Below are 16,077 nucleotides of genomic sequence, written 5' to 3' on the forward strand. Positions count from 1 at the left end.
AGCTGTTCCTCGGGTCACCTGCTCAGTTTTGGGCTTTATAGGAAGGCTCCTTGTGGTGGCGGGCCCACCACTGGTGGGGTCGCCCCTTTGGGGGAGCCACTTCGGGGGAGAACAAGGGCAAGGGCTAGAGGGCTTCTGCTTAATTAGTTTTAAGCTGTTTTGGACTTGGGTTGAAGTTGCTGTAATGTGTTTGGGTTCATCTGGAGATGGGGGGACAGGAGGAGCCTTCATTGACTATGGGGCAGCTATCCCGGTGGTGGTGGGGAATAGAAGAAGTAACGCTGGCAGTTCAGCAGGACGTTCAAGGAGAAGGGTAGTCAGAAATGTAAGAGCTGTCTCCCCTTCCGGCTGTCCTGCCAGCTCTTTGACCTCGGGGAGCACTGCCAACAACCTACATAGCCTTTCCCTGCTCCTCTGTAATGCCAGGTCGGTCCAAAATAAATCTGAACTCATCCATGATTTGATCATAGATGAAGGGGCCGACCTGGTATGTATTACCGAGACTTGGTTGGGGGAGGCTAGTGGTCCAGTTTGGTCCCAGCTTCTCCCTCCAGGATATTCTGTAGAGGAGCAGGTGAGGGGATGTTGATGGGGAGCTGGAGTGGCTGTGGTCTATAAGGATAACATCTCCCTTACCAGGGTCCCTGTTAGGTGTTGGACCATATTGAATGTGTGTACTTGATTTTGGGGACCAGGGATAGATTGGGACTTCTGTTGGGGTACCGATCGCCCCGCTGCCCAGCGGAATCTCTTACTGAGCTCACGGACTTGGTCGCAGAACTCGCGTTGGAGTCTCCCAGACCTTTGGTGCTGGGAGACATCAATGTTCATTTCGGGACCAATCTGTCCAGGGCAGCTCAGGAGTTCATAGCGACCATGACAACTATGGGCCTATCCCAAGTTGTCTCTGGACCGACGCATATTGCAGGTCACATGCTTGATTGGGTATTTTACTCTGATCAGGGTGGTGTTCCGTGGGTGGGGACTCCTTTGATTTCCCCATTGTCATGGATGGACCACCATCTGGTTAAGGTTGGATTTACAACCACTTCCCACCTCCTCAGGGACGAGGGGCCCATTAGAATGGTCCACCCGAAGAGGTTATTGGATCCAGTAAGATTCCAAGAAGCCTTGGAGGGATTCAGTGTTGGCTTTGCCAGTGATCCTGTTGATGCCCTGGTTGAGAATTGGAACAACTTGCTCACCAGGGCAGTAGACATGATTGCTTCCAAGCGTCCCCTCCAACCCGCTTCAAATTCGGCCTCTTGGTATACAGAAGACCTACGGGGGCTGAAGCAGCAAGGTATGCGACTGGAGTGCAGGTGGAGGAAGACTCGACTTGAATCTGCCTTTTTGCAGCATAGAACACATCTAAAGAACTATGCTCAGGCAATACGTGCGGCAAAGAGGCGGTTCTTTTCTGCCCGTATTGCCTCTGTGAGGTCACGTCCGGTGGAGTTGTTCAGGGTTGTGAGGGGACTAGTGTATGCCCCCCCTCCCTTGAGCCAGAATTTGGAGTCATCAGTTACCCGCTGTGATGTGTTTAAAGAGTTTTTCACAGATAAAATCTCTCGGATTCAGGCCGACCTAGATGGAGACTCCACAATTAATTTGATATCTGAGCTGGAGGTGCCCAACAACTCCTCTTATGTGATTCAACTGGATCAGTTTCAGTCTGTGACTCCTGAGGATGTGGACAAGCTGCTTGGAGTGGTGAGACCTACCACTTGTTCTCTTGACCCTTGTCCAACATGGCTTGTTCGATCTAGTAGGGGGGTTGTTGTAGACAGCCTGGTGGAAATCATAAATGCTTCTCTGAAGGAGGACAGGATGCCTCCTTGTCTTAAGGAGGCAATCATTAGACCTCTTCTATGTTGGACAAGGGTCAAGAGAACAAGTGGTAGGTACTCACCACTCCAAGCAGCTCTGTCCACATCTCAGGAGTCACTAGACCTGCAAACCTGATCCCAGTTGCAATTCACCATAAGAGGAGTCTGTTGTGGCACCTCCAGCTCAGACTTATCAACCATTAACTTGTGGAGTCTTCCATCTAGGTCGGCCCTGATGGATGATCTGCAATTGGCAATTGACAGAGGAAGTGTGACAGCGGGGCGATTCTCACGACCAACCCGCTTGAGAAGCCCTGCTAAAAAGCAGGTTTGCGGAGCGAGCGCTCCAGCAAACCTGCTTTTTAGGCTCGTGAGTAGCCGTGGCTTGGCTTCGTGCCACGTCTACTCATGAGTAGACCCCCGGCCAGGAGGCAAAAAGCCGCCTCCCGGCTCCGGGGGTCTCCCCAATATGCCCTGTGCGCTCGTGCAGGGCATACTGGGACTTGCGGGGGCCACGCGATCCCCGCTCCCCCACCCCCTGCCGGCTCCGTCACGGAGCTGGCCATTGTGTGGGCGGCCGATCCGACTGCCCAGGACTCCCTGCCCGCTCGTGAGCAGGGAGAGCAGGCTTAGCCCGCTCTTCCCGCTCACCAGTAAAAAACGGGTCTCACTGATCATGAGACCCGGTCTTCTGTTGGTCCTTTTGGATCACTCGGCGGCTTTTGATACTGTTGACCATAGTATCCTTCTGGAATGTCTGAGGGTGTTGGGAGTGGGAGGCACTGTTTTACAGTGGTTCCGCTCCTACCTCTTGGATAGATTCCAGATGGTGTCGATTGGAGATTGTTGCTCTTCAAAATCTGAGCTTAAGTATGGTGTCCCTCAAGGCTCCGTACTTTCTCCAATGCTTTTTAATATCTACATGAAACCACTGGGAGAGATCATCAGGGCATTTGGAGCTGGGTGTTACCAGTACGCTGATGACACCCAGATCTACTTCTCCAAGTCAACTTCTTCAGGAGTTGGCATATCCTCCCTAAATGCCTGCCTGGAAGCAGTAATGGGCTGGATGAGGGAGAATAAACTGAAGCTGAATCCAGATAAGATGGGGGTACTTATTGTGCGGGGTCAGAACTCTAGAGATGATTTTGATCTGCCTGTTCTATATGGGGTCATACGTCCCCAAAAGGGACAGGTTTGCAGTCTGGGAGTACTTCTGGATTCACACCTCTCCCTGGTTTCTCAGGTTGAGGCAGTGGCCAGGGGTGCTTTCTATCAGCTCCGGCTGATACACTAGCTGCACCCGTTTCTTGAGATCAACGACCTCAAAACAGTGGTACATCTGTTGGTAACCTCCAGACTTGACCTTTGTAATGTGCTCTACATGGGGCTGCCTTTGTATGTATTCCGGAAACTTCAGTTGGTTCAGAACGAGGCAGCCAGGTTGGTCTCTGGGTCATCTCGGAGAGACCATGTTACTCCTTTACTGATGGAGTTACACTGGCTGCCAATAGGTTTCCAGACAAAATACAACGTTCTAGTTATAACTTACAAAGCCCTAAACGGCTTAGGCCCTGGATATTTAAGAGAGCATCTTCTTCAGTACAAGCCCCACCGCCCATTGAGGTCATCTCAGGAGGTCCGTCTCCAGTTACCGCCAACTCATTTGGTGACTACACAGAGATGGGCCTTCTTGGTCACTGCCCCGAGATTGTGGAATGCTCTCCCTGCTGAGATACGATCCTCCCCATCTCTGGCAATTTTCAAAAAACACCTGAAAACCCATCTTTTCACCCAAGCTTTCTCAGCTTCCTAATATTTTTGGGTTTTAATCTCTGGTTATTTTTTTAATTGTTAATTTTTAAAAAAGTTTTTGTATATGTTTTTAACTGGTTTTATGTTATTGTAAACCACCCAGAGATGAAAGTTTGGGGCGGTATACAAATTTGATAAATAGATAAGCAGATAAATAGTTAAATAAATATTTTCTCATCAGCAGTCAGAGACAACAGAAGCCAAGTGAGTGACTGGAACCCCTCTCAGGACCCTTCGTCTGGGAAACCACAGACCAATCTCAAACATGCCATTTGTGGTTAAAATGGTCATGTGGGTAGTGGCATATCAGTTCCAGGTGCCTTTGGATGATATGGATGATCTAGATCCATTTCAGTATGACTTTAAGTTGGTTTGGGATGGAAACTGTCTTGGTTAATCATCTCGGCTAATGATCTATGCTGGGAGACCATGCTGGCCAGCACACACGATAAGGCAGGGGGACTGTGACCCTGCTGATTTTCGTGGATCTCTGAGAGACTTTCTAATGCCATAGATGAGGGGTTCTTAGATTTGGGTCCCCAGACATTGTTGGACCGCAGCTCCTGTCATCCCCAGCCCCCCTGACATCACACGAGGATGTCTTAACACACTCTCAGGGCATCCCTTAATTGTGTGAGGGGGGTGTTCATCAGAATTGCTCTGGATTTTGGAGCACATGTAGAAGGGTGATTCAGATGAACACCTACCTGCTCAAGCAATTAAGGGATGCCCTACTAGTGTGTTGAGACATCCTCTTGTGACTTCAGAGTGGGTGCACTCTCAGTGCATCCCTGACCTTATTGCGTGTGCTGGCCAGCAACTGTCCAACCGGTCCTTATTCACATATATTCTAAGCCCTGTAATTCCTGTTGGCAGCATTGACTCCTACCATCCTGGGACCTCAGTATCTTTGATGATTACAGTCCTTGACCAAAGCACCCTGTTGGTTGCTCCTCCCTGTATGCAGGAAATGCCCTCAGCAATTAAGAAACCTTGGGATGTCATTTGAGAAGATGTGTCACTTAGGGTACCACACCTCTCTCTATCTCTCAAACCACACCTCCTAAAGCTTCTTTCCCTCTCTAGGTCTGGGCTGACAGGCAGCTCATTATTCAGAAGGTTGCTTGTTCTGTACTGACTCAGGAGCCCCGTTCAGCCCCAGCATAGTATTCTCAGAAGTGTCTGGAATCCTGCTAGTGTTCTGAAACACCGGGGTTGATAAAAATGGTTGACTTCAAAAAAATTAAAATAAAATATTGGATTTTTAAATTTAAATAGGATTTTTAAAAATTCAAATCAGATTTTAATGTTTTTTTTAAAAAATCATAAAAAAGACCTAGGTCAAAGATATCATGAATATTAATAATAATTTCTAATTATATTCTATGAACATGTTAACAGCAGTATATGGGGATGAGAGATAACAGACCTGATCAATCCTATTCTGCAGGTGGTATACTTGAAGTGTGCGTGCGCGTGCACACACACACACACACACACACACACACACACACACACACAGTCAAACCCTTACTCCCCCCCCCTCTAAAAGTTCAAAGACAAAGAAGGTCAATCAATGAATAGAAGATTTGGAGGGATGGAGTAGACATGAGCAAGGAGGAGGAGTATGGATATAAATGCAAGGTATATAAAAAGTGAAAACAAAAGTGAACAGAAGACATAGTAATGCAGTCCTTAGGAAACCTTTTCCTAGTGTATCCTCCACTGTAGAAGGGAAACACCTATCGTGACAGCAGGTGTAAAAGAGACCCCATTTCTGCATGCGATGATAGCTGGGGGAGGAGGCCACAATTAAGGAAGTGGCAGCGAGCAGCAGGTATGGACCTGCTCTCCTCCGTGTTCAAGGGGATGTGTGTTCTCTCCATGTTAAAGGGATGTGCTGCGATTTGGCATGAATCACATTTCTTGCACACCCCCATTCCCAGGCTCATCTCCTTTGCCCTCAAATGCTTTGGGCTCTGGCCAAATTAGTTACAGGCAGGGCTAAATTGTTTGACATGTACAGTTTTATTCTCTCTCTTATTCCTAGTTTCTGGAACTTGGAGAGACACTTTTGAGAATGGTCATATTAGCTGGCCCAGCCAAATGCTCTATCACAAATCTGAATTCTGCTCTTCAAGGTGTATTTGTGCTTTTCCTTCCCTATAGAATTCGCAGTGGTATTCTTCCAATCCAGACTAGCTTGTGTCTGCCAGATAAGCACTGCCTGGGGTGAGTAAAAGCCCAAAGTGAAATTTAAAGTGCTTTCTGACTTATAAAGAACAACCGCAAAGGTCAATATTGCCGTTTTAAGCAGACAGCAAAGAAGAATATGATTCAGCAAAAGTTGTCATAGCTTCCATCCCTTTGACAACCGCTTTTGCTCAACTTCGGTCTGTAGTTCTAAAATCTGTGTTTCAGTCTTTCTAGTGCTCTATTACTGATTTTGTTTCAATAATGATTCTTTGATGTACTTAACATAGGGACATAGGAAGCTGCCATATACAGAGTCAGTCCATTGGTCCATCTAGCTCAGTATTGTCTACACTGACTGGCAGCGGCTTCTCCAAGGTTGCAGGCAGGAATCTCTCCTTGCACTCCCTAGAGATGGCAGTGAGTGATCTTGGGACCTTCTGCATGCAGAGCAGATGCTCTAGTACTGACTTATGGTCCCATCCCCCTAAGGGGAATATCTTACAGCACTCACATATAGTCACCCATCCAAATGCAAACAAACAAAGGCAGACCCTGTTTAGCAAAGGGGACAACAATACTTGCTACTAAAAGAACAGCTCTCTGTCTGACTTGTTTTAGCTAAGGTTATGATCCTAAGCAAATTAGTTGGAAGTGATATCTTGCTGACTTCATTTAGTTATCAAAGACATGTATCTAATCTTCTCTGCACAATAATGTGATTGTTGTCAAGGGATCTGTGTCCTATATGTAAAGGCACAGCTGTACAGGAGTATTATGTACTGCTAACTTTACCCTTCTGTGCTAAACAGAAAGTGCATGTCTCTGATTCAGAGCCCGGATGAAAAATAAATGATGATGGGGGATAGATTGTTGGGTGTGTGTGTCTTGGGGGATGTTACATACAGAGGCGTAACTAGGGAAAATGGCGCCCGGGGCAAGCACTGAAATTGCGCCCCCCCGCCGCGCGCCCCCCGCCGCCCCCCCAACATACATCTGACTGACACACATGTGTTTTTTCCTCACAACAACCCTGTGAAGTTGGCTTGTATCTCAAACACCAGAATTATGATGCAATGAATGATGATACATCCTACATTACACTTAGGTTTTTCCTCACAACAACACTGTGAAGTTGTCTTGTATCTCAAACACCAGAATTATGATGCAATGAATGATGATACATCCTACATTACACTTAGGTTTTTCCTCACAACAACCCTGTGAAGTTGGCTTGTATCTCAAACACCAGAATTGTGATGCAATGAATGATGATACATCCTACATTACACTTAGGTTTTTCCTCACAACAACCCTGTGAGTGACTGTATGTATTTTAACAAAACGAAAACCAAGGACTCCAGAGTAATTCGAGGGACTAGGGTGATAGTGCTAAAGACTCCTTATTCTCCCGCTGTTAAAGAAAGACTCCCCTTTTCCAAAACCACGCGCTATTTACACCAGAAAAGGTTTCAAATGGAGGGGGAAGCAGCGAGATTGAAGTGGGGGGGGGGGGGCGCAAGTTTCACCAAGGGGTTGGCGTTGGGCTGCTCGTAGATGATGGGGAAGCAGCGAGATTGAAGTGGGGGGGGCGCAAGTTTCACCAAGGGGTTGGCGTTGGGCTGCTCGTAGATGATGGGGAAGCAGCGAGATTGAAGTGGGGGGGGGGCGGCCGCAAGTTTCAACAAGGGGTTGGGCTGCTCGTAGATGATGGGGAAGCAGCGAGATTGAAGTGGGGGGGGGGCGGCCGCAAGTTTCAACAAGGGGTTGGGCTGCTCGTAGATGATGGGGAAGCAGCGAGATTGAAGTGAGGGGGCGGCCGCAAGTTTCACCAAGGGGTTGGGCTGCTGCTGCTCGTAGATCATGTAAAGCTGAGATGCAGAAGTAAGTAAGTGGCAGAACGGGCGGGGAATCGGGGATTGATAAGAATAAGAAGACTACATGACACGACAGAAGAGAAAACACACACCTTGTTGTGACCACCCACCCGCCGAATCTGCCCGCCCGCAGAATCCTTTGTTGTCCGTGTCGCCGGGTGTCCGTGTCCTCCTGCCTGCACCTGCAGCCCCAGCCCCAGTAACGATGCTCTCCTCCGCGACCGCACCACGTGCAGGCGAGCCGAGCTGAGAGGATGGATGCACGCATGCGCAGCGCGACTCGGCATGCCGGCCAAGTCGCGCATGCGTGACTAGAGACCCTCCCTCACCCTGGCTGGCAAGCCACTAGAGGGCCTCTTTCTGGCTGGATATAAGTTCCATCGCGAGCCAAGGAAAGGCAAGAGCATGGAACTAGGCGCCCGCTGTGGCACCCGCCAGAAAGCCAGGCCAGCAAAGCAGTGGGGGGCGCGGGCACGGAAGGGACCGCTCGTGGGGGCGGGGGCACCAGAGAAATTTGTATTAAATTTTTTTTTTTAAAAAATAATTTTTTTTTCCAAAAAAAAATTTTGGGATCTGGCGGCGCCCCCCATGTGACCCGCAAAGATGGCGCCCGGGGCACGTGCCCCCCCTGCCCCCCTATAGTTACGCCTATGGGAACATAGGAAGCTGCCATATACTGAGGCAGACCATTGGTCCATCTAGCTCAGTTTTGTCTACACAGACTGGCAGCGGCTTCTCCAAGGTTGGAGAATCTCTCTCAAGAATCTCTCTCAGCCCTATCTTGGAGATGCCAGGGAGGGAACTTGGAACCTTCTGCTCTTCCCAGAGTGGCTCCATCCCCTAAGGGGAATGTCTTACAGTGCTCACACATGTAGTTTCCCATTCATATGCAACCAGGGTTGACCCTGCTTAGCTAAGGGGACAGATCATGCTTACTACCCCGAGACCAGCTCTCCTCTCTCCTCCTTCTGTCAGCAGCCACAGTCTGCTCCTTATGCTTTTAAAACCAGACAAACCGCCCCCCCATGTTTGGGGTAGGCCAGGTCTGCCCTGTCATCTGTAATTGGAGTCTTAAGGCTATACATGAGGCAATAAACATACTGGCTGACTTACAGAACAAGAATGCACTAGAGAGAGAGCAGCCTAACAGAGCTTCCCAACTAGCTTCACTGGTGCAGCAGGGAAGTGGCCATTTTTGACACCCTTCCCTTCTCCAGGAAGTCCACTGTGCCACCTGAGGGTTGCACAGCCCTCAGGGAATATTTTCAGGTGGCACAGAGAGCTTCCTGAAGAAGGGGAGGGTGTCAAAACTTGTCACTTTCTTACTGTGCCAGTTGGTTGGGAATTTCTGGTAGGCATCTCTCCCCCCCCCCCGCATCGTCCAGTGGCACATCCTTGCTCTGTATGTCAGCCACTAAAATGTATTAAAATGTATTAAACCAAATCACAGATTAAAATTAATGATCCAAAGTCAAGAATAGAATAGGTCCATCCACTGAACATATACTTCAGGCCCTTTAAAGGGGTACAGGAGGACCTCGATATTCACGGGGGATACGGAATCTGTGAATATTGAGGCATTGAGTGAATGGGGAATTGGGGGTTAGGTTCCCGGTCGCTGGGAAAAAGAGGGGGAAATGCCAATTTTTAGCCAATTTTTTTTGGGGGGGGGGAATGTGGGTGGAAGCTCCATACCATGCTTTGCTGGTATGGTGGTATGGTTACCATGCTTTTGCTGGTATGGTATCACGCTGTGGCTCTGAGAAACAAAATGGTGACCAGAAATGACCTCCGCAGTAATTTCCGGCCACCTCCAACTTGTGGATATGCGAGGTTGACGTGCTCCCCCGTGTATGCCTCGGTTGGGTGTCTTTTCACCGACTGCGGATACGCGAATCCATGGGTATCGAATCCACATATAACAAGGTTTCCCTGTATATGCAACATTATTACTAGTAGTACTATTAATTAGAACGTTTATAGGCCTTTTCAAATATATTAACTTGGAAAAGAGTATCCTGAACGGCCAGTTCTATCACAATCTTGTATGCAGTAGTGGCCAGAGAGTGCTGCTCTGGGGGATTAGTGGGTCGGGAAAATATGAATATGACAAAACTTATATATCACTTTTCAACACATGTCCCCAAAGCAGTTTACATAAATATAAATAAATGAAATGGCTTCCTGTCCCCAAAGGGCTCACAATCTAAAAAAGAAACATGATAGACACCTGCAACCGCCACTGGAGGGATGCTGTGCTGGGGATGGATAAGGCCAGTTGCTCTCCCCCTGCTAAATAAAGAGAATAACTACTTTAAAAAGGTGCCTCTTTGCTCAGTTAGCAGGAGACAATACTGCTTTAAGCAGCAGCAGTATTACATGCGGCCCCCATATTCAAAGTGCGCAATGGGCCAGAGGTGCCCGACTTGGTGTCCTGTGGGCAGGCTGCCCGACTCACACTGCTCAGTTGGTCTCTACACATGTGCAGAGACCATTTGAGGGGTTAGCACAGCAGGTTTGTTTAAAGTTTAAACACAACTTTATGTTTCTGTTTAAAACGGTATTTTCCTGCCCTCACTGCACCCCCTGGAGTGACCCACAAGCCACTACTGCTTGTATGGGAACACTACTGAGAAATTAAGACCTTTCTCTTAAGCTAATCACAATTAGTCCTACCAAAAATGTACTGGGTTGTATCCCAAGAGATTTTTGTTGGAGCTAGGACCCTGGCAGCAACGACTCTCAGCTACAGTGTCTCATAGTGCTCACTGGGGTTTTTTAGGGTCATGGATAAAAGTGCTGGACTTCTCCCCTCTTTGTTCTTCTAGCCTCCATTTTGTCTCTCCAGAGATGGCTGTTTGTTTTGGTCTCTCTCTTCAGCCATGAGCTATGGCTGAAATTAAGCTGCAGGCTTTTTCACATGTGTTTGTAACCTTTTCTTTAAATAAATCCTTGTAGTTCTTCAATCCTAAAGAACTGTCTCAAGACTTCTTGCTTTGCTGCTTTCTCACCAAACTGGTTTTGCTTTGCTATTTGGGGAATGAACTGCCATTCTTCCCCTACACTTTTTTCATTCACAGCAGCTCCATTTGCACAAGAAAAGGGAGGTAATTATTGTAAAGCTCCCCTTCCCTCTGCAGCCCTCCCCACCATCTACTGAGTGAAGAATCTCTCATGAATTGAAGAATCTCTTACTATACAACCCATTATATGAACAACAATACTAGTGATAGCTTTTTCTTGGCAATGATGGAAAAAAACTGTTTTTTGGTTGCCAGTGATTATTGATTAGTTATTGATTGTTCTTGTTTATTAAAATGAGGTTATAAGAATGGCAAGTTTTCTTCGAAGTGGATAAAAACCATGAATAAAAATGAAAAGTTTTTACACCACACAACAATTTTGCATTTTGTGTGAAAAATATTAATGTAGATTAACTCCCCCACACTAAGGATATGAAACATATCTGACTTTACACTGTTCTGGTCAATTATATTCTGAAATAATATTGTACTTCTTAATTGCTGCACTATTTTTAGCCTACTTTCCAGTAGGCTTATGAGATCACCCGGCATTCTGTGTGTCCATCTGTGTCACCCCACTATCAAATTTGCAATGCCTGGACCAATATGAACCAAATCAGGTACAGTTGTAGGGACACCTCAATGGCACAGTTTGTGATGTCATCCACCCCAGTCCAAGATGGCAGACACGTAAACTTTTGAGGCACAAGTGGGCTAACTTGTGAACCACCTAACCGGTTTGAACCAAATTTGCTACAGCTGTAGGGACACATAGAGATGCCCTAATGGCGTGGTGTGTAATGATGTCATCCACTTCAATTCAAGTTGGCGGCCGCAGGAACGTCTGAGGCGTAACCGGGCTAATTTGTGGACTGCCTAACCTATTTGAACCAAATTGGGTACAGTTGCAGTGAGTGACACACAAGGACACCACAATGGCATAGCTTGTGATGATGTTATCCACGCCAATCCAAGATGGCAGACGTGTACACTTCTGAGGCGTAAGTGGGCTAACTTGTGAACTGCTTAACCGATTTGAATCAAATCTGCTACAACTGTAGGGACACATAGGGCCTCCTCAATGGCAAACCCCATCCAAGATGGTGTATGCGTGAATGTTTGAGGCGCAAGTGGGCTAACTAGTGGACTGTCTAACTGATTTGAACCAAATTAGGTACAGTTGTAATGAGTGACACACAGGGACACCTCAGTGGTGTAGTTTGTGATGATGTAATCCACGCTGATTCAAGATGGTGAGGTGCAAGTGAGCTAACGTGAACTGCTTAACTGATTCGAATGAAATTTGCTACAGCTTTAGGAACACATAGGGACACCACAATGGCGAAGGTTGTGATGATGTCATCCACTAGATGACAAGAGATCTAACATGTGGACCTCAATTTGGATGAGATCTAACTTGTGGACCTCAATTTGCACCAAATTTAGTCCAGATGTAGAGACAGTGAAAGGAAAGTAGGCTGATTAGTTCTTACTAGAACAACTTGTTACATTAATACTTCTGACATCTTAAACATAAACATGAAATCTTAAACATAATCAGTATAATTATAAACCAGTATAATTTATCTTTCACCTATTCAAGAGATTATAATAAATCAAATAATTGAACATATTTATTTATCTTTCACCCATTCTATTATAAATCAAACAACTAAATAAATTATTAGGAGATCCCTATTCACCAATTACAAATATTTTTCTTAGCTCAACAGTACTCTCAAGAATGGATTTATAACCTCAGATATTTTTAGCTTTTGCAGTTTTATTTCTCTTAGAGTAAAGGGTAGATGTGCCAAAGATTAGACATTCTATCAAGTGAGAGATTCTGTTTGATTTGCTATCTGGTTTTCTGCTCACTCAAGGGCAACTGAATTAATATGGCTAAGCAATGACAACTGACTTTTAGAAGTGAGAAAAGGGCCTTTGACACATTCCCCATTTCATCTCATGGCTACTCTGAGGAGTCCAGGACCCAGATGTAGCTAATGAAGAATATTGGAAGGCAATGACAAGCTTTAATACTGCTCACTTTCTTGTCTTATGAGAAGAAGGGTACGTAGCACCACTGGGAAATAATAGAAACCTCCATGTAATTATACCCTCCTCCCACAGGGAGTGAAACATCCCATTCTTGTTTCTTTTGAAATCTTTCAATAAGAGGCTTAAATAGTTAGCAGGAATCTGAACAGGCTTGTTATTCCTTTGAAATACTGAGGTTAATATTCATTCCATTGTACTCATTTGTGATTTGGCTATTCTGTAGTGACTGAAGTATTCATTCTTAATTTGAGGCTATTACAGCAATGTTAAATATTGCTGGCCCTTTTAAAAAACCAAGCAAGCCAGAAAATTGATTAATGTAGGAACAAATGCCTCAAAACCAGAAAGCACAAATGCATTTGGAATAATAGTTAACCTTAACTTCAATTAGGAAGACAATCTGAAAGCAAAACTATGTTAAACTTATTTTAATTATTTCACAATATAGTGGCTAACATGATACACATTGCACTGAGGTTGGGGGAAAAGGCAGGATACCAAGCTATGGGTAGAATGACACAGGTGGAACTTTGGCCACAAATTTATTAATCAAATTTTTAAAAAAATTTACACACACACACCCCCCCCCCAGACTTTGTACGGTCAGCTGGATTGCAGAGACTAACTTGGCTAAGACACAAACTGGGAGTTTGCAAATGGACTCAGCATCCTCATCTGCACACATCACATCCCTCAAACAGCTGGCTGGAAGCTAGTTATGGCTAAGGTAACTACCACTCAGGGGAAAGTGAAGCCACCACTCAGCCTAGCCCAGCCACACAGCTGGAGTTTGCCGCAACCCCTCCATATGTTGGTGTTTAACTGGGGACCTCCCAAAGGCCCCCCCGGGAAAGACCAGTCACAGATCATCCTCCCCTTCAGGAGAGTGCCTAAACCCCCTCCCCATTACCTGTTGGAAGTGAAGGACTCTGCGCTGTCTTATGTCTCAATGACAGAGGGGGACAGATTAGTGAGTCAGAGGACTTTGCGCTGTCTCTTGTCTCAAAGACAGTGGAGGACAGACTAGTGAGTCAGAGGGCTAGAGGGGTCAAGACATTGGTCATCCCTTCTCTACTGCTCTGACACTATCCCTTTGATATGTAGAATGCTACTCTTAGGGACTCCCTTCCTGCCTGCCTGCCTTGCCACTTGCCACTTCCACTTCCTTTCCCCCCCTTTCTTCTCCCTTGCAACACACATGCTCCTCTCTCCCTGCACCATGTGTGCAGAGATGTCGAAACCAACCCTCTACATACAGCTAGCTAGCTAGATTAAAGATCCTATCTCTCCACCTTACTCTCTAGAATGGAGTTCACCAGTAAAGACTCCTTATATTGATTTGCAACTATGAACTGGCTCCAAGTTTCTTTTACTCTCAGTATACATGCATGCCTAGGCAGACTCCGCTATGTTGTGCCTCAATGCACTCTGCTGTAATAGAAGGGTATCTTTTCATTTTCTTCCAAATGGGAGAAATCATTTTCTCCCAAATGGAGGACCAAGATGTCTTGGGAGCTGCCCTCCTCCACAAGTTGGAAAAGCAGGAGCATAAGCTCCACCCAGAGCATGTCCCTCTTACATAGTCATCTTATCTCTGGCTATAGCCAGGATCACCTTCTACCAACTTTGGTTGATACAACAGCTGCATTCTTTTCTTGAAAATAATGATCTTAGAACTGTGATGCCCTCCCTGGTAACCTCTAGGCTTGACACAAGGGTCAGGGTGGCCAGCTGTTCTGCAGAGAAAGGAAAGAGCCATCAGTGTTTGAGATGTGACAAATCCAGGTGGCACATGAAAACCAAGAACTTCAACAGCTGACTGATCTGAATGGGACCTGAGGCAGGGGTGCTTGCCTGAACCAAGAACTGTGAAAACTGCACTATATCGATAGTAGTCCCAAGTAGACATGGCTAATGAGCTGAGCAGAGCCCTGACTACTTCACTTTTCTAAGCTCCCAGATAGCCATAAACAGTGGCTCAGGGTCCATGTCTGGTGATAGCTCCCTGATCCTGCAGAACTGGAAATGGGAAAGGGCATCCGAAATCTCATTTGTGAGGATCGGAACATGCCTGACCTTGAACAGGATATAGAACGTTAAGCATTTAAGCACAAACTGCCTAAGTTATACCATGACTCTGGGTGTCTTAGATGACTGGGAATTTACCCCAGGCTTGCCTTTTATTTTATTGTTATTGTTGTTATTGTTATTTTATTTGTAGTTAGAGTTCTATACCAGTGCTTCTCAACTTTTTTGGAGTCATGGACCGGTATATTATTCATGCACAGTTTCCTGGACCAGCCGTTAGTAAGGGGGTTGTCCCCCTCGCCTCCACCCCCAGGCACCCCCCCAAAAACAATTGTGGGCAGCTCTCCGGAGCTCATTTCCAGGCAGTCCTCACTGCTGGATAATGTTCATTTTGAGGAAGTGAAATGAATGTTATCCAGCAGCAAGGGCTGCCTGGAAATGAGCTCTGGAGAGCCCCTAGTGGCCCCCTCCGGCCCAAAATTGGGTTTTTTGGGGTGGGGGTATTTTTTATTAGTGATGCCTCATGGACCGGTACCCAACGCTTCGCGGACCGGCACTGGTCCACGGACCGGTGGTTGAGAAACACTGTTCTATACCACCTTTCATAAACCTATTCCAAGATGATTTACAAGGCTAAAATAAAACTATCCATAAAATAGCATTAAAATAACCAACTATACATTAGACATATTCCAGTTAAAGTTAAGCACTTTTAAGGGTGCAATCCTACACACTAGGCCTGTGCACAGCCCTAAATGTCTGACTCCAATCTGACCTGATCTGACCGGACAGTAGATTGAGTTGGCTGCTCACAAATGTCATGGCATATATGCTGGGTCAGGGCTTGTCAGAGATCTGACATGTCTGTTGGACTCCCCCCACCCCTTCCACATCTTCTCCTCTTCCCTCTTATTTACCTGGAACCTGGATTGGGGCAGGAGACAGGCTGTGCAACATCTTTGATCCAAGTAGGGAGCACTCAACCAGCTGCTTTGCCTTTTAGCACATCTTCTGTTAAAAGTCTCCCCCACCCCTTCTTTATATTCCCTTCTTAGGTCTCTCAGTGGCAGACATCTACAGATCTTCTGACCAGCTTGCCACTGGGGAGTGCCTCCAGCCCTCTGGTAAGTAGGACACCCAGCACTACACAAATCTCTTCAGAGGTCTCATTTCTACTGCTGTTTTTGGGAAGGTAAGAAGCAACAGGACTCCCACTGTTTCTTACTCATTGCAAATGACAGAAGACCTACT

The sequence above is a fragment of the Hemicordylus capensis genome, chromosome 1 (assembly GCF_027244095.1).
Source record: "Hemicordylus capensis ecotype Gifberg chromosome 1, rHemCap1.1.pri, whole genome shotgun sequence".
Lineage (NCBI taxonomy): Eukaryota > Metazoa > Chordata > Lepidosauria > Squamata > Cordylidae > Hemicordylus > Hemicordylus capensis.